We start from the raw sequence: 23,386 nt of genomic DNA, 5'->3' as shown, positions 1-23,386 counted from the left end.
TGAACTGTATAAACGGAAAACTATTTATCCTTGTGATGCCAGCATAGAGCAACCTGTATTATGCTCAAAGAGTTTCACTTTTTATAATTTATAAAAACATTTATACTTTAAAATGGAAAATTATTTCCAAGATTCATCCTGTCAAAATTTATAGTAGTTTTGATTCTGTAATAAGCCAGTTGGCTAAATGCCTCTGTAATTTTAATTAGGCAAATCATCAGAGTAACTTGCTTGGTGTACCACCTTTGTATTGTGAATCGTCTAGTGAATTCATCATCTGTTTAGAATTCCAAAACCATTAATGCAAAAATAAAGAATGTCTGTTCAATTTAAACTAAATTACAGAGACCATAGCACCCATGTTACATAATAACCAAGTAAAAAATGAGAATAATTTATTTGTAATGTACAAATAACCAGATCGAAAATGGGACTTGAATATTGAAAAATACTACTTGCCTGAAGACATAGAGTCTTGGAAGAAAGGATGACTTATATGTTCAATAAAACTTTTGCAGCTCTCAAGGCGTCTAATGAAATTGGATGAGGATGGCAGGTTAATGTGAACTAATTTCATTTGAATCTAGATGTATTCTTTATAAAAATAAGTTTGTACAAAATGATTTTAATTCATGTATCCAGTGTTAACTAGATAAGTTCCTAGGCTATATTTGTTTTAGATGGGATTACTGAGACAGTGACAGGCTTTAATCTACACATTGGGATGGATTGTTATAAGTATTCTCATACTGTCCAGATAAGTAGTTTCAATTTTTATTTTATTTAACCACAGGAAACAATCTCCATCACTAACCACATTAATGATTGATGGATTTTTGAATTGTTACTCATCCTCACAATTCTTTTGCTTTTATCAAACTCATACAATATCACAAGCATCAAAATCTTATTTAAATACATTTACCTAAAGATACAACATCATTCTAAAATACTGTTTCTAATATGTACAAGTCATTCTGGTAGTGTTCATGTAAATAAATACTAAACAACTAAAGGTCAGGGAAGTTACAAGAAATTTATGCTTTTCTTATCTGACTGAAAATGAAGATATAATTATATGCAAAAGAAATATTATATCAGATGATCTCCTGGTAGTCTTGGGTTTACACGTTCTGAGTATTGGTTGATGGCAATTCTTACTTGACCCATTCTTCCTTTCATACTTGGTGTTCTGTTTGCTGCTCTTTGTAGCCTCTGTGTGTGTGTGTGTGCGCGCACGCACATGCACTCACACATGTGTATAAATAAGCTCTAGCTTATCCTGGGTACCATTTTTGGTATTTACAATTTTTTAATTAGGAATCAATTCAGGTTTCGTGTATACTAGGCAAGTATTCCATTAGTGAGCAACATTCCTAGCCCGGAACCAACATTTTTAGAGTAGTTAAGTAACTCTTAAAATATACTTATTGAAATATATCCAAGAGGATTTATTATTTATGGGTAGAAATGATGAAATTTACATGGAATAATGATGGAATTATGGATGGAGTAATGAAAAAAGTCCAGGGTCCCCTTGGTCCTATGTTTCTGTATCTCCTGGACAAATGAAAAAAGCATTCTCCTCTAGAGTTGAATTAATGTTACTCAGAACCTCAGCACATGGGTAAGCTTATCCTGAAAGGTGGTGATCAGTGTATTTATGCAAAGATAGGATTTCTCTAAGTGATGCATCAGTTACGTGCTCACATGGGGGTCGTTTTGTTAATAAATGGTTATTAGTTTGGTGGAATTTGTCCTCAGAATTCTTTTAATTGTAACATAGTGTGGTGGTTTGAAAGAAAATGCCCCCAAAAGGAAAGGCACTATTAGAAGGTGTGAACTTGTTGGAGGAAGTGTGTAACTGTGGGGGTGGGCTTTGTGGTCTCTTTTGCTCAAGCTTCCCTTAGTGTGACAGTCAGTCAACTTCCTATTCTCTACAAGATATAGCACTCTCATCTCCAGCACCACATCTGCCTGCACACCACCATGCTCCTCTTCATGATGATAATGGACTGAACCATTAAGTGAGCCATCCCAATTAAATGTTTTTAAATGTTGCCATGGTTATGGTGTCTCTTCATAGCAATAGAAACCCTAACTGAGACAGCTAGCTCCTGTCTTAATTATTTCTCCTGCTCCTGTGATAAAAAAGCAACATAAGGGAGAAAGTTTATTTTAGTTCACAGTTCCAAGCTCCATCCACATGGTGAGACAGCAAAAAAAGTAGAAGCTTGAGGCATTTAGTCACATTAAATCAATGGTCAAGAAGCAGAGATTGATGCTTGTGTTTAGGTCACTTTCTGCTTTTTACACATTCCAGAGTCCCATATGGTACCACCCACAGCAGGCAGACTTTCCAACTCCAGGCATGACTGGAGACAGTCTCCCAGGTGATTCTATACCTCAGGGAGTTGACGCTTGAGATTAACTATCTCAACTCCACTCCTTATCAACTTGATACCCACTTATATCACTTTAAATCATATAATCTTCTATCCTCCCCTGCAAAAATCTCATCTTCATCTCATAATACAAAAATGCAATTATTCTGGGTTATGGACACACAAAAAAATACACAGTTTAAGGTGAACTCTATGCATTTAGCTTAGGTTGTAAAATATTGGAAATCCAAGGCATAGTAGGGTTGATTGCATTGTTCTCTCTAATGCAGGTTAAATTTAAAGAGGCCAAGTACACAGCAGGACAGCAGAACAGATTAAGAGTATAGTCATCAGTCATCTCAAGGCATGTCACTATTATGGTTGCAAAGTCTGGCAAAATTTCAGTCTCTTTGAAGGAAGATATTTTTCAGAAAATACATTATCACAGATCAGACCAAAGCAAGACCAAAATCTAATAGAGCTAACACCAAATCCTGCATCTTCATAACTTGCATCTGAGTCTCATGATGAAATTGCCTGGGTAGCAAAAAGCTTCTAGCCTTTTTCCTACAGCTTTTCTGTCCGCAGCATATGTAGACTCTCTCTTGGACTAGCTCCATTCAATGCCTGGGAATATCTTTGGTGAATGTACCACGGTCCTGACATCTTTAACATCCTGAGGTCTCCATTGCAACCTAGGCTTCATACTCACCTTCATGCAGTTGCCTCTCAGGGCCTCCTTTCAGGAACACTGGCCCTGCTGCTCATTGCCTGGCCTTGGTGACTCTTCTAAACCATGGGTCAAGACTCTGTGACTCCCCTGATCTTATATTTTTTATGCCTGAAAAAAAAACAGTACAAAATGGACAATGCTGTCAAGTGTTTTGGGATGGAGACATACATCTTTGGATCATAGTGGTAGCTTTTATATGCCTTGATGGCTGAATACACAAATTACTTTAATAGGAAGTTATTTCATGGCAGGAAATATCTTTTGAAATAGTCTTAGCCCACAGTTTCTCATTTAATATGAATGTGCTTTTATCAGTTGGAGCTTTTGGGGGGGGGGTGTAACTTGTCTTTCGGGCAATTTTTCTATTGTTCCAGTGGAGAAACTGAATTTTCTCTTTAGCAATTACAAATGCTTTGCCATATGCACACCCTTTCTGCAATTTTAAACTTGAGCACACCACTTTTCTTACAAAACTGCACATTTTCTTAAAATCTTTTTGCCCATGTTTTGCTCTTTTTTCACCATGGACCTGGAAAGTGAATTAACCAGTTGCCATTAAACATATTAAATACTTTCCTGTCTTGAAATTTTCCTCTGTCAAACAAATTTGTCCATTATCTTCAATTCAACTTCACCAGGGTTCTCAGGACATGGGTAGAATAAGGCCAGACCTTTTGCTATAATGTCACCTAAATGTGCCCCAGTGCAGTTCCGCAGCCAGTCGGTGCTCCCTTCTGGAACCTCATGGGTCAGGTCTGCGCAGGCCCAGTTTCTGTTGCGCTTTCATCTCTATGCTCCTAGAAGAACAACCCACTGCTCTCTGCTTATAGCACTCAAGGCTTTTATTGCCTCAAGATCCAAACTCTTCCACATTCCCCTCAAATCTGTTCTAAAGCCCTGAGACACACGCGACCGGCTTTACCAGAGCAATAACGCCACTGTTTTGCGTCAACTTTCTGTCTTAGGCACTTTCCTGGTTCTGTGATAAACTATTAAGTACTAAAATACTAAACAGTAAAGCAGTTTAAGGGAGAAAGCATTTTTGTTTGTTTGTTTGTTTTGTTGTTTGGTTGTATTTTAGGTTTTAGGCTACAATCTGTCATGCTGAGGGACTCCCAGCATCAGGGGCGCAGGATTATGTTGCATCCACAGACAAGAAGCATAGAGCTGTGAATGTTTGTTCTTTGCCCATGACGTCTTTCTTTTGATACAGTCCAGGTTCCCACCCCAGGGCCTGGTGCTACCTGCAGTAGGAAAGGTTTCCCACCATAATTACTTTAATCAAGATAATCCCTAACAGGCGTGTTCAGGGGCCCATCTCCCGATGACTCTATTCTCATTAGGTGGGCAATTGGGCTTAACCACTAAAAATATTTATCAATATAACTATTAGTATTTTCCCCAGCTTTTACATTTAATTTAGACTTATATCCGTGTACCAATATCTTGTTTGTTTTCGCCTTACAAATATAACATGTGAAGAAGAAAAAAATCAACATGTTATGATTTGGTATTTCAGTCCTTTATTTGATGAAACTAGAGCTTTGTAACATTTTACTAGAAATTCTGTATCAAGCCTGTACTACCTATAAAAGTAGGATTTAGGATTTTAAATTGTTTTATTAATTGTTTTGTGATAATGTGTCACTTTGTAGCCTGGGCTGGCCTCACAGTACAGATCCTCCTCCCTCAGCCTCCTGAGGACTTGCATGGCATGTGTATGCCACCGGGTTGTGCTTGTTAGCCTTCCTTAATGCATTTAAAAATTTGAAACATATTACACATATTGCGAAGAATCCCAGGAGGTGTAATGTATGTCTTTACCCCTAAACTAGAATCAGGATATAATAGTTAATTTGAATGATTTATTTAATACCTAGGGTATTAGGGAGGTAAACTTTTGGGCATGTCTGTGAGGGCATTTCCAGAGAGAATTAACTGAAGGAATATAATCCATTTTGAATACGGGTAGCACCATCCCATGACTGGGATCTGAGACTGAATGAACAGAGGAAAAGAAAGAAAAAGAAAATGTGAATCAAGTAACTTCATTCCTCCTTTCTTGCTAACTCAGGTGCTAACATGTGAGCAAGCAGCTCCACATTCCTGAAGCCATAGCTACACATTATCCCCTCAGTGCATCGTTCCCACTGGGACTGACTGCAGCCAGAATCAGTCCTTCCCTGAAGTGGTCTCTGTCAGGCATTTTGTCAAAAGGATAAATGAAACTAATATGATGGTGAACAAAGAAGTCATATAAATATTAATAGCAGAATGGCTAAGCGATTTATGCATGAATCAGCACATTAGATATTGAGGTGATAGTTCAAGAATACACAGACACCGAATCATGAAGTCAGCCATACTGCTTCTGGACATGGTGATAAGTTGGTAAGTAAAGAAGACAGAGTTTTAAGTGAAGTGAGCATCTTCAGCAAATGTAACATGAAGTTTAATAAAAACTGAACACCAATGACTTCTATGCATTCAAATAAAAGAAAATTATAGATAAAAGCATTCATCTTGAGTGAAGAAGTAATTATCAATCATTTAATAGCTGCCAGGAGGACACATTAAACATATGGTCCTGCCCATGTTAGTAGAAACAAGCCCTAGGTTTTGTAAAGGAGTTTATAAAATATTTGGTCCTGAGCAGAGTGGCAGCTTCCCCTCTGTTCACATGGTGGTAGACAGCCAAGGACCATGAACCTCTTCACTAGTGTTAAGCTGTTGCAGTTTGCTTCCAAAGGCTAGTGTTTTTAAATGTTTCATTGTTTCCCTTCTGGAAGGCAGCTGTCAACGATGATTACAAAATGTTCTTTGAAATATGACTAGCAGCACATTGAAAGAGACTGCTTCAGTGGCCTGAATTCATGGCTGCCTCCTACGTTTGGCATCTTCCTTCCAAAAGAGCAGGAAGTCGGAAGCATGTTTGTTTAGTCAGGAAACTTGCATTCATTGTTTGTGCAGGCTGCACAGGAGGATGAGTGGGTCTTCATATTCCTGTTCTGCTAGCAGAACACTTTCAAATCATTAATGATGTTTAGAGGGTTGTGAAAAGAAATATAAAACACTAGATTATTTTTATGAACTTCCTTCCAAGTTCTGAAATTTCTACAAATATTGCCTCCATCCCCTGCTGAGACAACCAGAATCCAATAGAAATAGAATTGAATAAGAGCAAATAAGATGAGAAGCTTAAGCTAGTTAATATTTCAATCAAGATAGAATCTTTAAATACATATTCATTAGAATCCTAGCTGCATTCAAATAATAATTTGCATTTAGTTTAAAAATTTAAAGGATATAGAAACAAGTTTCTTTTTCTATTGGCTTCTGAGCTAACAGTGTATATAGTACAGATTTTTTTCCTGTGACTTTTTTTCTCATACTTGGAAGATACACAGAAATTATTTAAGTTTCCCAGGCTTCTTTCCTGGACTTAAGGGTTCCTAGAGAATAATCTGTGTCTTTACCCCTTCATGAATCATCTGCTGAGTAATCAACTCTTAGAGCAAACACGGCAGGATGGAACACCAAATGCTGCCTTACAGTGGAAAATTGAAATATTAATTAAAGGAACAACTATCATAAAAATGGTAAGTACCAATCGTTTGTGGGGAGTGTTGAGACTCTGTTCTGAATAGCAGAACCAATATGTGTGTATTTCCACACAGTAGATAAGGTTCCTTATAAACAGTATTAGGCTTATATACAGTATTAGGACTACTTGGTGCTGAAATCTGTTATTTTTACTTTTATTTTGTCTAAAACTCCAACACTCCTCTAGCTAGAGAGGTGAAGAGATGAAATGAGTATGCTAGAAAAGCTATTACATAGATATTGTACCAACTGTGGAAAACTGAAAAACATAGCTATTCCAAAACTGACTGTTTTCCTATAAAAATGTGGAGAGGTATTGTTAAATGTTTGATTTTTACAAGGGAAGATAATGGTGAAGCCTGATATAAAATTTCCCAGAAGAAGACCCCTTGTGCACTACAAAGGATAACTAATGAGGGCTTCTAGACTTTAAGATTACTATTAATATTCCTTCTAAACTTGCATTCAATTATGTGTGGCAAATATTTGGCCTCTTGAAAATGAAAACCAATGATACATGTCCCAAATTTATCTTAGCAGCATCTTAACATAAAAACATTAGCTGCAATGATTCATAGAATTTCATGCTATTCATGAGCACTTAAACATTTTATATTCTTATCTCTATCCATTCACTCTTATATCTAACCAACCATCTACCCATCTGTCTATCCATCCATGTCTACAAGGCTATGGGGTAAGGTTATTAAAGGACCTGGAGTCAAACTGCTGCTGATCAAGCCTCAATTCAGTCCATTACTAATGAAGTATCCTTGGAATACACTTAATCCTTCACTGCTTCAGTTTCTTCACTCTCTAAACATATATAACACCCTCTATTAGATCATAGGTTTGTTTTGATGGCTGACATTAGTTTAGTGCTGGATCTCCATCAATGTTCCTAACTTTCTGGGCATCTTCATGCCTGCTGCTAGGGAACATAAAGTGATCTCATTGATTCCCTATCCACCCACCAGTGTGAGATGCTCAAATTAAAGCAAAAATGAGAACAAGAATCCTCTGGACCTGTACTTAGTGTAAAGACTGCTTTACATGGTCTAGAAAAAAGCAATTTGATCACAAAGCCCTCAGCCATTAGAATTTCTGTTGACCCCAGTGCTAGGCTGCTTTAAAAATAAGTCAAACATCTAGATAGAGTTTCTTTAGATAGCTGGTTATATAGACATATCTTTAAATAAACTTCTCTCTTCCATTTCACAAAATAAATTCTTTATGTTACAAGAGGACTTAGTGCAGGGTTTCTCTAAATAGCAAGCTTTCAGTGCATTCAAAATATGAATCAATTTATAAAAATTGATTTATACACAACTTTACAGGAACAAATCTATTGCAGGAAAGCTGTTGCAGGACTCCATCCAAAAAGCTTTAACAAATGTGGAACCAATTGCTTGTCTAAAAGCAAAATAACTTTTAAACCTTCCTCCCTACTAGGCCACCCCCAAATCTTTTAACACCTACATCTTTATTTAGTCTTTTGCATTGATGTTCAAACTGAGTAAACATTACAAGAAATTCCATAATAGAAAATATACAGACCAGAAGTAGAAAGTAAGCATTTTTGGAGAAAAATTGTTCTATTTATTGATTGCCAGGTAAAGTTAATTGATAATTTTCTAAATCAAAAATTAAAAAAACATTCTACATTGTTTTACCCTGCATGAATCACATAGCTCTTTTTGTTGTTTTGCTTGTTATTTGTCGATCCTAAAAAAATAAATAAATAAAACTCGAGTCTAAAAACTTAATAAGTAGCAAATTCTGACAAACCTTCCTGACAAGCCATTAAAGCAGCAGTTAGCACACTAGCAAAAACCATACAAATAATACCCTTATAGCCAGGTACATAAAAATAAAACCAAAAAAAACCCCAAAAACCTCAAGCCTAAACCAGATGTAACTGCTTTTCCTGAGGTAGATTCTCTATTTCCATCTGCTTGGTCATGCAAGTCCTTTCTTATCCTCTTCCCCTCCCTTCCTACCCAACTTTAAGGTTCTTAAAACACAAACAAAAACCCAATACAGCAATACAACACCCCCAAACAAGAAATCAAAATAAAACATCACAAAAAAACTCCACCAAATTCTCACTAAATAAAAGCATACCAATACCATAGAGTCAACTACTCTTGAACATGAGGCCTGCCCTGGGGGACTGACATACCCAGTATCATTAATTAGAGAAAACTGATTTTCCCTCTTCCAGCAAGTACAAATGACAGTTCAGTTGTGAACCTTTTACCTAGTGGTTAAGTTGTAATTCATTCATTCATTTGTTTTGTTTTTTTTTTAATAAAACAAAATAAAATATAGTAAGATAAAACAAAAACTATCACATTGGTGGGGGACAAGACAAACCAACGGAGGGACAAGTACCCAAGAGAAGGCACAAGAATCACAGACCCACTTATTTGCACATCAGGAATTCCACAAAAATCCACTAAACTGTAAGCTATGTAAGTGCAGAGGACCTGGTGCAGACTCATGAAGGCCCTGGGTATGCTGTTTCTGTAAGCTCATATGAGTTTTTATCTCAACACAATAAAGAAGTTCACCACAAGCCCATAGCCATCATCAACTCAAGTGGAGAGAAACTCAAAGCAATTCCACTAAAATCAGGAACAAGACAAGCTTGTCTACTCTCTCCATATCTATTCAATATAGTACTTGAAGTCTTAGTTAAAGCAATAAGACATTTGAAGGAGATCAAAGGAATATAAATTGGAAAGGGAGGAGTCAATGCGTTTTATTTATAAGTGATATTATGTTATACATCAAACACCTGAGTAATTCCACCAGGAAACTCCTACATCTGATAAACATGTTCTGCAAAGTAGCTGTATAAAAAAATTATCTTACAAAAATTAGTAGCTTTCCCATATACAAATGGCACAAGGACTGAGAATGAAATCAGGGAAACAGCACCTTTTACAATAGCTTAAAATAATACACAATATCTTTGTGTAACTCTAATCAAGCAAGTGAAAAGTTGTATGACTAAAAACTTAGAGTCATTGAAGAAAGACATTGAAGAAAATATCAGAAGATGGAAAAATCTCCTATGCTCATAGATCAGTAAGACTGAAATAGTAAAAATGGCCAACATACCAAAATCAATCTACAGATTCAATGCATTTCTCTTAAAAATTCCAACACAATTCTTCACAGATCTTGAAAAAACAATTTTCTTATGGAAGTGTGTGTGTGTGTGAAACAATTCTGTATAATGAAACAATTCTGTATAATAAAAGAACTGCTGGAAATATCATCATCCCTAATTTCATGTTATATTACAAAGCTATAGTAATAAAAAAAAACATGGTACTGGCACAAAAACAGACATGTTGATCAATGGAATTGGTCAATGGAATCAAATTGAAGACTAAGACACAAATCCACACACCTAGGGAAACCTGGTTTTTGATGAAGAGGTCAGAAGTACACACTGGAAAAAGGATAGCATCTTTAACAAATGGTGCTGGTCAAACTAGATAGCTGCATGTAGAAGAATATAAGATCTTTACTTGTCTCCCTGGACAAAATTCCGTTCCAAATGGATCAAAGACATCAACATCAAACCAGATACACTGAACACAATAGAAGAGGAAATGGGAATAGCCTTGAACTCATGGGCACAGGAGAAGACTTTCTGAATTGTTAGCATAGGCACTAAGATCAACACATAACAAATGGGATCTCATGAAACTGAAAAGCTTTTGCAAGGCAAGTACACTGTTATTCAGACAAAGTGGTAGCCTACAGAATGGAAAAAGATTTTCACCAACTACACACCTGATAGAGATTAATATCCAAAATATATAAAGAAACTAGACATCAAGAAAACAAATAATCCAATTAAAATATGGGGTACAGATCTAAACAGAGAATTCTCAACAGAGGACTCTGAAATGGCCGAGAAGCACTTACAGAAATGTTCAATATCCTTAGCCACCAGGGAACTTCATATTAAAACTACTTTGGGATTCTATATTATACAAGTCAGAATGGCCAAAATCAATAAAACAAGTGACAGTTCATGCTGGCAAGGATGTGGAGTAAGAGGAACATTCATCCATTGCTGGGGGAAGTATAAACATACACAACCACTATAAAATCAGTGTGGCATTTCCGCGGGAAGATGGGAATCAATCTACATAAACATCCAGCTATACCACCCTTGGGCTTATTCCTAAGGGCCACTTCATCCTAGGACATAGACACTTGCTCAACCGTGTTCACTGCTGCTCTATTCATAATAGCTAGAAATTGGAAACAACTTAGATGTCCCTCAACAGAAAAATGGATAAATAAAATATGGTACATTTATACAATGGAGTATTACTGAATCTTTTTAAAAATGATCCAATGAAATTTGCAAGTGTCTTAGTTAGGTTTCTATTGCTGTGAAAAGATACCATGACCCTTGCAACTCTTATAAAGGAAAACATTCAATTGTGATGGCTCACTTTCAGTTCAGAAGTTCAGTCCATTACTGCTATGGCAAGAAGCAAGGCAGCATACAGGCAGACATGGTGCTAGACCTGAGAGTTCTTACATCTTGATCCAAAGGCAATAGAAAGTGAACTGAGACTCAAGGCATGATTTGAGCATGTATGAGACCTCAAAGCCCACCTCCACAGTGACATAGTTCCTACAAGCCCACACCTACTAAAACAAGTTCACACCTCCAATAGTGCCACATCCTTTGGGGGCCATTTTCATTCAAATTATCACATTCCATTCCCTGGACTTCAAAGGTTTGTAGCCATATCATAAGGAAAAAAATGCATTCAGTCCAACTTCAAAAGTCTCCATAGTCTATAACAGTCTCAAATTTATTTAAATGTCTAAAGGTCAAAGTCTCTTCTGAGACTTATGCAGTCTCTTAGCTGTAATCTCTTATAAAATCAAAATAAAAAGGCAGATCAAATACTTCCAACATATATATTCCAATACAGGATATATATTACCATTCCAAAAAGTAGGGAAGGGAGGATAGTGAGGAAATACTGGAACAAAGCAAGACTGAAAAGCAGCTGGGTGAATTTCAAACTCTGTATCTCCATGTCTGATATCAAAACACTCTTCAGATTTCCAATTCCATTCAGCTTTGTTGACTGCAACAAACTTCTTTCTCTTTCTCCTTGTTAGCAGCTTTCCTCAGCTGGTATCCCATGACTCTGGCATCTCCAACATCTTGGGTTCTCCAAGGCAATCTGGGCTTCAACTTCACAGCTTCACACAATGTCCTCTCTAGGCCTCCATTGAGGGACACCCCTGACATATGCCTGATCTCAGTGGCTTTCCCTAGTTGAGGAGGCAAATTTCATAGCCCCTTCTTTTTCTATCCTTGATTCTAAAGCTAGAACCATGTGGCCAAAGCTGCCAAATTCTGCTGCTTTCTGGAGCTGAAACATGACTCCATTGTTCAATTACATCTTCACTAGCTTTCTGTTTTCTATGATTTCCTTAACTGCGTGAGCTTGGCTATTCTGGATTTGCTCTGTAGACAAGGCTGGCCTCAAACTCAGAGGTCCACCATCCTCTGCCTCTGGAGTGCTGAGATGAAAGGGGTGTACCACCACACCTGGCTCTAAGATTTTTTAAATTCCTTTCCACAAGTTGGAAACTTAGCTGGGTAGGATCTTGCCCTCTGGTCATCACTCCTTTTATTCCAATTCTTAATCTGTTTATCTTCTTGAACAGAAGTCTTAGCTCCATTCCACTTCCTGGTACTCTTTTTCTCCTCAAATATTTTTCCTTGCTCAGCTTGCTCCTTTTTATTATATGTCTTCATTAGAGTGAACACCAGTAACCACACAGCAGAGTCTGTACTAGGCTGTTTTGAGATTTCCTCTGCCAATGAAATTAATCCAAAACTCTTTACTTTAGCCTTAGGCACACTTTTCAGACACTGACAAAACACAGCCACTTTCTTCACTAAAACATCACAAGAATGATTTCTAGACAACAAACTACAGTTCTCCTCTGAAACCTCTTGAGCCAGCCCTTCCACAGTTCGAATCACTCATAGCACCACCGTCCTGTATGCTTCTACTAGGATGTCCCCCTAAGCAGTGCTTAGATCGTTCCACTGCTTTCCTAACCCAAACCCTGAAAGTCCAAACTCCTCTAAACAAAAGCATGGTCAGGACTCTCATAGCAATGCCCAACTCCTGGTACCAACTTTTGTCTTAGTGTGGGTTTCTATTGCTGTGAAGAGACACCATGACCATGGCAACTCTTATAAAGGAAAACATTCAAGTGTGGTGGCTCACTTTCAATTCAGACCTTTAGTTCATTACCATCATGGTGGGAAGCAAAGCAGTATGTAGGCAGACATGGTGCTAGAGCTAGGAGTCCTTACAATTTGATCCAAAGGCAACAAAAGTTAACTGAGACTCTGGGATGGCGTGAGCGTATATGAGACTTCAAAGCCAGCCTCCACAGTGACACACTTCCTACAACAAGCCCACACCTACTCCACAAGATCACATCTCCAATAGTGCCACATTGGGAGCCACTTTCTCAAACCACCACAACAGGTAAATGAATAGAACTAGAAAAGAGTGAGGTATCTCAGATCCAGAAAGGCAAATATGGTATGTAATCTCTTATTTGTAGATATTAGCTGTTAAGTCAACAATAAGCAAGCTACAATCCATAGAACCACAGAGGGTAGGTACAGACTAGGGCACTAGGGGAAATAGAGAGTTCATGTTAGGAAAGGGAAATAGAATAGACAGATATGGTTGGAAGGAGTGAGCTCTAATGGGAGCATTAAGTTGGGAGGGGAAGGTAGGAGCAGGTTGTGGGAGGGGACACAGGGAGAGACAAAGTGTCTTCTGAAGTTTTACCAAATATCCATACATAAAAGGCTGCCCAACACTCCAGTGGGAATCAGTTTACTCTCAAATCATCTACAAGCCACAGTTTTGTGGGAGGGCACCACCAAGTGATGTGTTATATATAAAAAAACCCACACAGCAGTTGATGCTGCAACCTACACAGCTTGCAGGAGACAATATCTCATGAAAGTACAGTCCAGTGCATGGTGCTACCCACAATTAGGCAAATCCAGCTGCTGTTCCTGCATGTGAGATGCCATCTGTCTCACAGGACCCTAGAATGTTACAAAACTACTGTTAGGCTTGGCTTCCATGAGACTTGTATGCAAGGAAGCTCAAAGCTAGGTCTCCTTCATCTGGCATTTATGGCTCATTTGTTGCTCTCCCATTCTAAATTGGTTTTGTCAACTATGAATCATTCTACACAAGCCAGGCTGGCTAACAATATAATTTAGTTCATACGGTCTTAGTTGGACTCAGGTAACATTGTAGGGACTAACTAAATGTTCTATCTTTAACAACAAGGGAAGGGCTTACCGACTCTCCCATTCATTCTGTTCTCATGTGCCTTCCCTGTCTTACACACACTCAAATTAATGAGTAATTTTTTTACAGCCTTTTTACTTGTATATCTTCTATGTTTGATCCATCCCAGCAATGATAATTATTTGCTCTATCAATGTTCTACTTTTATGGATTTACCTATTTGTAGTACAGGGAGGATTATAAACACATGTTTCTTAATTCTAAGAATTTTTTTGCCATATTTAGTTATAACAAATAATAAGACTAGGCAGAGAAAAAACTCAGATGTTTATTATAGGGTTTGATTGTCTTTTCTCATCTTTTAGATGTAAAGGGCAAACTATTAATTTTTCAATAAAAATACTTCTCAAAAATAAATCTTTCCTAAAACCACTAGATGAAACAAAAAATATATAATCTTTGCTAAATTAATGCTTTCACGGTTTTAATTGAAAAAATGTGACTTTTTAATCAGATTGTCTTATGAATTAAAGATCATCATTAAACTATAGACCACAGAAGACTTGAATAGCTTTACATCCAACTGTTAATTCCACCAAATGAGGGTAAAGAATATCATTCAAATTTTTAGACAAATTAAGCAAGCATTGGTGTTTGTCAGACAGTGCTGTCTCCTTAAAGCAGGGTTTGAGACAACAGCCATAAACACAGGAAACGTGAGGTTTATATAGCTTTAAAAAACACCCACAAGAATAGGGAATTTCCAAGGGTTGGGGGATTTTTGGTTACCTAGGAACTGGGTTGTACATCTCAAAATTATTTGGCAGAACATTTTATCAGGGCAGAAGTCAGGGTGTCATCAGAGTATAGGATGTGGAACATGTCAAATTCCAGAAAATGGGCCAAGACATGGTCAAACCTGAATTTTGCAGAAAACAGGAATGAACTATTTTGACCTTGTAATATGATGGCTTCTAATCTTTTTTTTTTTTTTTTTTTTTTTTTTTTTGGTTTTTCGAGACAGGGTTTCTCTGTGTAGCTTTGCGCCTTTCCTGGGACTCACTTGGTAGCCCAGGCTGGCCTCGAACTCACAGAAATCTGCCTGGCTCTGCCTCCCGAGTGCTGGGATTAAAGGCGTGCGCCACCACCGCCCGGCGATGGCTTCTAATCTTAAGATGGTGTCAGGCTGGCCCATCACCAACACCAAGAATCTGAAATAAATAATGACCTCTGAATTTAATGTCATTAGCAATATGATCCCATAGATTCAGTTCATGAATTTTAATCCTCTCTAAAAGATGCTTAAACTGGTTAGGAAAGAGGAGCTTGAGACAAACAGCTGCTGCCAGTTAGCTGAAATATTCTTTGCACCTGAGCCCTGCCGAGCTGACACAATGGCTTCTGTGAGAATGTTATGACTCAGTCTTGTCCTGACATTTACCAGACTCAGATAATTTCACTCATTCTTATATGCACCTTTCATCCTTCCTGATCAGGGATCATCATTATCCCTACTTGGAACTGACTCAGATATGTGACAGCAGTCAACTCCTTAAAGGTTGTTGGATCCATATTCAGCCTGCTTTGCTTCATCCCGTTCTCTAGAACTCTGGAGCAGGTTGAATTTCTTGTAGAATTCAGATAAAATTTGAGAAATGTGATCTATTAGTATGAGAGTTTAATGTTGTTTGTTCCTACAAACAATTCCATATTCCAGTTACTCGTCAAATAAACCGTAATTATCAGCAAGAGAAAATGTAAAGAGGATACAAAGCAAACATGAAAGGTGGGTTAAGTGACAGGTGCAGGCAGAGGGTTAAAACTACCAATTCCCACTGCCGAAAGACTGAGGAAATAAGCTGCTAAAAGAACACAGGATCTTCTCACTCTGCAATGACATCCTGGTCAACCATGCTCAGGGGAGAAGAATGAGGGTTAAAGCCAGCTGGGTTCTATTCTCACCCTCCTGTGTCCTGATTCGATCATCCCCAACTATCCATGCTCTTGCTTTGTATATGTAGAAGGGGACAAAATATACAAGTCCTTTATTTCACCTGATATGTCTGTTTGGCAATGCTGAAATCCAGTCAAAAAGCTGGATGTGGATGAATGCAGGGTCTCTTAGGTGCATCAATGAGCCACTGTTTCCATGTGGACTGAGATTCTTACTTTTTATTTTGTAGGAGCGGGAAATTCATGTGAAATAAATAATTTACAATGTTTGCTTTGGACATCAGTGATTGATTTATAATGAGAACATTCCACAGTAATACAGAAACAAGTTTCTATAATACTAGTGTTTCTTCAGAGATGAAGCCATGCAAGATGTCTAATCTGGTACCTGGAAAGGTCCCTTTGCTCCTAATTATTAAGAGATATATATGCAGAGACTTTTGTATTAGATTATTCTTCCTTGGTTTTATTTTTATTTAGTTATCTTTCTCTACTGGCTTAATTGAGTGATAGAAATATGATAGATGATGCCAAATAAAACTCTTGAGAGATAGATGATGCCAAATAAAACTCTTGAGATAGATTTCATATAGAAAACACTTAAAAAAGAAATAAGATACATCTACTCAGTTGATTATAATAATTCAGTGGAGTCTCCCTGGGCCCTCCTTGTGAGGTATACTTTAGACTAAAACAGTGCCTCAGTTCCATATTAGTGACAACTAACTTACTGGGTGGTGTACATGTCGTCTTTTGTTTTCTACAAACAAACTCATCTTCCTGGCACTATCATTCCCATTTCATGAATGTGAAAATGGAAGCAAGTGGGAGTTTCATTATTAGTACAAGGTAACTTGTCTAGTAGGTAGTAGGATGGATATTGAAGTTCAGTAGTCAGGCTGCAGATCCCACATGGCTTAAGTACCACCACCAAAACACCAAAACTGCATCAAAAGCCTGAAAGAAAATAATCCTTGGTGCTCATTCAGAAATCGACAAGGAAGGACAACAGGTGTGCCTGGTAGGAGTCACCTAGCTTCTCTTGATGGGTCTAAGCTGCGCCTCGTCTGTCACCTTGACAACATCCACAGCCTTTCCCCTCACCATGCGCCATCACTGCCCTGCCCCCTGCTTTACTCACCGCTTTACTTCAGTTTGAGTTTCTGGTCTTGTCCTTTTTGTTTTTTTTTTTTTAATTCTCCTGGTTTGAATGACCACTTCCTAGATTAATAATAAAAAGGTAATGATCTTCCAAATATGCCCCCCCACATGCATTGAGCTCCAATCCCATGTCCAATGAAGCCTTGACTGTCAGCACGGGGTTGTCTCATAGGTCACTAAAGACGATCTTGTCTAAAAATGACTCCAGGTCTGTTAGATAGGCTGTGTTTACAAGTGTGCTTCTCTGCCCAAGTTCTCCATCTTGGACAATGATGTCATTTCCTAACTTTCATTCCATGAGCAACAACCCTCAACCCTGCCTCAACCCTTAATCGAGCTGTTCTTTTATCTTCCATGTTTCTTTGCTCTACTGTGAGTGTACTGGGCCATGCTATGCTTTTTTTGTCATCGTTTTCTTTGCCTGTTACTTCTGGCCCTGTATTTCTAAGACTATAATTCTCAAAAGTTAGAGTTTAATTTAGAAACATCTGCCATCTCTCTATCATTTCCAAGACAAAAACCCAAACTTGAAGCAATTGGAAAGCTTTTTACAAATATAGCAATATAATATATTCGTACGTAGAATGGTGTGTGTATACACACGGGTGTGTGGGTGTACTTTGTGTGCATACAGTGCATCTGTGGAGGCTAGAGGTTGGTGTTGGATGTCTTCCTCAATCATTGGTTACCTTATTGTTTTGAGTCTCTCTTTGAACCAAAATCAAAGGAGATCACTGATTTGGCTGGTCAGCAAACCCCACAGATCCATCTCACTGCTATGATTACAGGTATATGTTGCCGTGCCTGGATTTTGATGTAGGTGCTGGAGGTCTGTATTCAGATCCTCATGCTTTCACAGCATACATGTTACTGATGATCCATCTCCCAAAACTATAGTATTTAATTAAAATGAAATTATTGTGGCTTTATCTATGTCCTGCTGACACACCTGAGTAATCCAGAAACCCCATTTACAGAGTCAAAATCAGCAAGTCACCTTTGAAAGTGCAGACTGCAGCTGAAGAAGACAGTATCTTTTATTTGAAAGCTCTTTCTTTTTGCCCTCTTCATCATCCTGGGCTGATCCAATTCTTACACCCCCACACTGCCGCCATCTACTCCCTCTTCTTGGATTCAGCCTTGAAGGAGTGGTGCTGCAAGAGAGCATGCCAGGAGGAACAAGTCATCAGGTTCTGATTTTAGATGGATTGCTTAAAACAAATCTAACCAAAATAAAGCAAAAAATATAAACCTTTCATACTGCCAAGCAACGTACCCTGCCAATGTCTCCAGTGTGTTTTGGATCAGCTGAATCATGTTCTGTCAAAATTCACATGCAGAAATTCTATTCTCTCAAGTCTCTGAATGTGACTATGTTTGGAGCTGGGGTCTCTGATGAGGGGATTCAAGGAGAATGAGATCAACAGGATGAATCCTTATAGGAAGAGAAAATTAGACAGAAGGATAATTACATGAGGACTAAGAGAGAAAGAGGCTGTCTTCCAACCAGAACAAGAGAGGAGAGTCCAAGAAGAAGCTAAGCATGCCAATACATTAATCTCTGACTCTGGCAGTGTAAGGACATAGGTTTCTATGGTGATAACCACTGAGTGCACAGCGCTTCATCACAGCAGTTCTAGCAAATTCATACAATCTATAAACACTGCCTGGTATGATGTTTTGATTTATTACCATGTATCACACTTTGTTCTATGTGGTTTGTATATATTTAACTTATTTAATCTTTAGAATAGCTGCAAAAGGGTACTATTTATACCTCTGTTGTGTGGGTGAACAGGCTCCAGTATGGACAAGCTAGTTAATGTTATTGAATAGAATAGCTAGAAACTGGAGGGACTGTGATTTGTAGCTGTGACAGGATTGAATACAGTTTGTGATGACTGCAGAACTCCTTTATACATTTCAGAGCTGGGATGCTCCTGACATCCTGCATTCTTGGTTTGAACAAGATGTCACTCTCCTTGTTCATAAGCAGTGCTAGTCCTCGTATATTCTTGGACCTACACTGTGGCTCAGATCAACAGTCTCCTTCTTTGTGGGCCAATTTCATTGCATGGCAATCCCTGTGTTGGCTGTAACTGATTGTAATCAAGGTGTCTGTCTCACTTTCTGAGCTCATGGGGATTGGAGCTAACCACACTTCACATTATATTCTGAAGTACAGAGCAGTGGTGGGTAGCACACTACAGTGAAAGCAGGGCTTGTCAGTCTGTGCTACAAATGGTAAAACCCACTCTGCTGGATACTGAGATATCTTTCTCTGTCATTTTGGGCATCTACAATACCTCAAAAATGAAGTACAGTGACATAAAAACTGACCTCCTGGATCCATTCTAACGTTCTAACGTTCTCCATCAGGAAGAGAAATGGGACCCCCGCTCTTCTTCTAAGGCAGTGCTTCATGCTGTTGAGCTGCCGGACTCATCTATTCCGTGCCACAGTGATGAGGGGAGGTGGCTAAGGAACACATCCAGGCAGCCACGTTTCTCAACCATCACCCATCCTGTCAATGAAAAATAATTCCACTATTCCTTTTTGTCAGGAAGCGTTTCACTTTTTGAAGTGCTTGCTGCCTTTGGAGAGGAGAATTCCAGTGAGTACCTTTCAAACTTGAACTTACTGCTGTTTTAGTGTAAGCTCCTGGTTGGAAACCTTGAAATAACGATTAACCACACCTGGGCTATAGATGATTCACCTTTATCGACACCGAAGTGCTTAAAAAGAAAACTATGGACTGGAGAAACAGCTCAGCTGTTACGAACACTATCTGCTCATCCAGAGAACCAGAGTTTGATTCTCAGCACTCATGCCCTCATAGCCCTCTTCTGGCTTCTGGGGGCACTACATACACAAGGTGTATAGACACATGTGCAGGCAAAACACCCGTAACCATAAAAATAAAGAATTTAAGAAATTATAAAAAGAAAACTACAGCTACACCCAATATTACCAATGGGTTTCCCAAAGTGGCTATACAAATTTATATTCCAATAATAAATGGGCATTCTAGATGTTCTGTTAATATTGCTACCTGATGTTAGAAGTCTTTGGTGTTGTGTGTGTGTGTGTGTGTGTGTGTGTGCGCGTGTGTGTGTGTGTGTGTGTGTGTGTGTGTGTAGTTCTGTGCATGTGAATATGTGAGTGCAGGAACCAAAGGAGGCCACAAGAGGCAGCAGGATCCCCTGGAGCTGCAGCCACAGGTGCTGCTGTGAGCCTCATGAGATTGGTACTAGGAACAGAACTCAGGTCCTCCGCAAGAGCAGTGCACAATCCTAATAGCTGAACCATCTCTCTTCAGCTCCAGTCTTCAGTGCTTTAACTGAGCTACTCTTGTAGATTTATAGCTCTGTGCATCATTTAATTTCTCTGATACTTAATGGGGCTTAGCAGCTTTCTATATATTTAGACCCATATGTTTTGTGTAGAATATCAGTTCATGTCTTTTTGCCCCTTTTCCTACTGAATTGTCTGTTTTCTGTAGTGACTTGGGGAAACACTGCAGTTTTTCCATTTTCAGGGCAAGAATATAAGTATTTTACCTAATTATAGTCTACTTTTACTGGTCTTTGTGATAGTTTATTCAAGAATGGCCCCTCTAGGCCGTATGTTTAGATGCTTAGTTCCTATTTGGTGGATTGTTTAGGAAGGATTAGAAGGGGTGTTCTTGTTGGAGAAGGTATGTCACTGGGGGGTGGGCTTCAAGGTTTCACACATCCATGCCAGGCCCAGTCTCTCCTTCTGTCTGCAACTTATAGTTCAGATATGAGCTCTCAGCTCCTGCTCCGACATCAGGCCTGCCCGTCTGTTTGCTGCCTTATTCCCACTGCGATGCTCATGGATTACTTTTGTGGAACTGTAAGCAAATCCCCAATTAAATGCTTCCTTCTCTGTTACCTTGATCATGCACTTCATCACAACAATAGAACAGTAGCTAAGACACCCTTCTTAATTTTAATGTAGTTTATCAATCAGCATTTTACCTACAGTAGAGCTATGCATTTATCACATTATGTGACCCCAATATAAGATAGGAAATGTGAAGAGGTATTTTTCTTTAAAATAAGTTTCAAATAAGTTCCTTTTATTCTACCAAAATTTTCACAATCAGAAATGTTTATCAATTTTAAATATTTTTTCTTGTACTGGTTTCTTTTTTCTCATTTTTATTAATTCTTTGAGAATTTCATAGAATATGTTTTAATCATATTCACCCTCCTCCCCAACTCTTCCCAGATCTACCTCTTGCCCACCCAATTCTGTCCTCTTTAAAAAGAAAAATCCATCAAGCCGTGGTGGTGGCACACGCTTTTAATCCCAGCACTGAGGAGGCAGAGCCAGGCGGATCTATGTGAGTTCGAGGCCAACCTGGGCTACAGAGCGAGATCCAGGACAGGCATCAAAACTACACAGAGAAACCCTGTCTCGAAAAACCAAAAAAAAAAAAAAAAAAAAAAAAAGAAAAGAAAAGAAAACCCATCAAATTCAGTTTGTGCCACCCATATATTTTTGAATATGTCACCTTCTGCTGCAGCATGATTGACCTACCAGAGGCCACATCTCCTCCCAGCAGCTGTCAGTCACCAATAACTCCTAGACAGGACTGGGACTTCGTGGCCACCTTCCTTCTCCATGCCGGACCCTTGTCTGGCTTGGGCCTGCACAGTTCTCCCTGGGTCTCTCAACTGCTGCCAGCTCACATGAGCAGCCCCTTGCTGTGTTCAGTGAACTCTCTTTCCTTGTCCTCTGCTGCTTCTGGCTCTTACAGTCTTTTCAGCTCCTCTTCTGAAATAGTAATGAGTCTTAGGAGGAGAGGGTGTGATATCAATTGAATAACAAAAGTCTTAAACTGCAGAAAAATAAAAAGGCTCATGTAGGGACAAAAATAACTCTCTCCTCCTTAGATGTTAGGATTCATAACTAATATAACCAAATATCTAAAGCATAATTAAAATAATTCTTTCCAACTACTTGTACTTTTCTTTGTTTTATATAAATTCTTTTTTTTGAGATTACAATATAATTGCATTATTTCTCTTTCATCTTTCAAAACCCTCCCATACACCTCTCCTCCTATCTTTCAATTTCATTGCCTTTTCTCATATATGTACATGTATATAAGTATACATACATATGTAAATTATATGTATATATTTCTTACACATTTATAATGATATAAATTTCATTTATATATATTTCACACATATATATGTGTATATATATAGATATATATTCCTAAATATAATTAGCTCAGTCTATATGTGTTAATCGTATACATGATTCAGGGCTGACCATTTGATATCAGTCAATTGGTGAGCTCTTCCCTAGGGAAGACTGTTTCTCAGCATTCCTTCGTTTCCTGTAGTTCTCAGTGAAGGGCTGAGGCTTCCTGGGCTCTCCCTTGTCCACTTTAGCCTGTCTACTGTCGTTCTCGTTCTGAGATACCTGTATTCTTAATTTTCTATCAAATTCCCTTTTCAAATGATTTCTAGCTTTCAAAAGTTAAAGTAGAACTGCACAGCTTTTTCTACAAAATTTTCTTCTAAGAAGTCATTTTTCTGGTTGCTTTGGACTTGAAACTGCCTTTGAGGCACTAAAAATTTCAGCACTGCCATAACTTTTATTACTTCCTTCTGTTCATTAGAAATACTAAGACAGAAATTATTGTTGTATCATGATGCCAATGAGTCTGTAATTAGAATTTTTTAGATAGAAAAAGGCAATTATTAGTTTCCTGTTTGAGTCACAGAATAAGCTTCCTTTATGGTTTCAAGTATTGCTACTTCACTGCAATATATGTGCAGGGAGGGTGTTGATAGTACTTGTCATGACTTGGGCTCATTGAAATTTTACTGACTAGGGATGAATGCAAGCTTCTGTCAAGAGAATTCTTCAGGGTTTCTACATAATAAGAGTCTTTCTGCTTGAAAAGATCATTACCCCACATTATGAAATGTTTCAGAACAAAATTTGGATGATAATTCATTTTGTTTATTGACAAATGGAACCCAAGAGTCATCCTTTTAGGTATTTCTGTCCTATAATCAACAGAGTCACCTTAATGGTTTTGTCCTAAATTATTGACCTTCATTTTAAAATGTTGGACTGCAAGCAGTTAAAAAGATCTCTTTATGAGTCAGATACATGAAGCAATGGAATTGTCCACTGTTCCTGAAAGGTAA

At 38.2% G+C, this 23,386-nt stretch overlaps 1 long non-coding RNA gene across 1 annotated transcript; it reads right to left on the bottom strand.

The window, feature by feature from the left end:
• Positions 1-1,444: 1,444 nt before the first annotated feature.
• LOC128097338 (uncharacterized) lies at positions 1,445-22,052 on the bottom strand. The gene is made up of 5 exons (XR_008213840.1): positions 21,753-22,052; positions 19,527-19,710; positions 18,463-18,621; positions 18,184-18,340; positions 1,445-3,225 (listed from the first exon to the last, which is right to left on the bottom strand). It is a non-coding gene; the product is annotated as an uncharacterized LOC128097338 (long non-coding RNA).
• Between the last annotated feature and the right edge of the window lie 1,334 nt (positions 22,053-23,386).

This window comes from Peromyscus californicus, unplaced genomic scaffold (assembly GCF_007827085.1).
Source record: "Peromyscus californicus insignis strain IS unplaced genomic scaffold, ASM782708v3 Scaffold_5__1_contigs__length_169319896, whole genome shotgun sequence".
Lineage (NCBI taxonomy): Eukaryota > Metazoa > Chordata > Mammalia > Rodentia > Cricetidae > Peromyscus > Peromyscus californicus.
The sequence above is the reverse complement of the archived record's forward strand: the minus strand, read 5'-3'. Positions and strand labels throughout refer to the sequence as shown.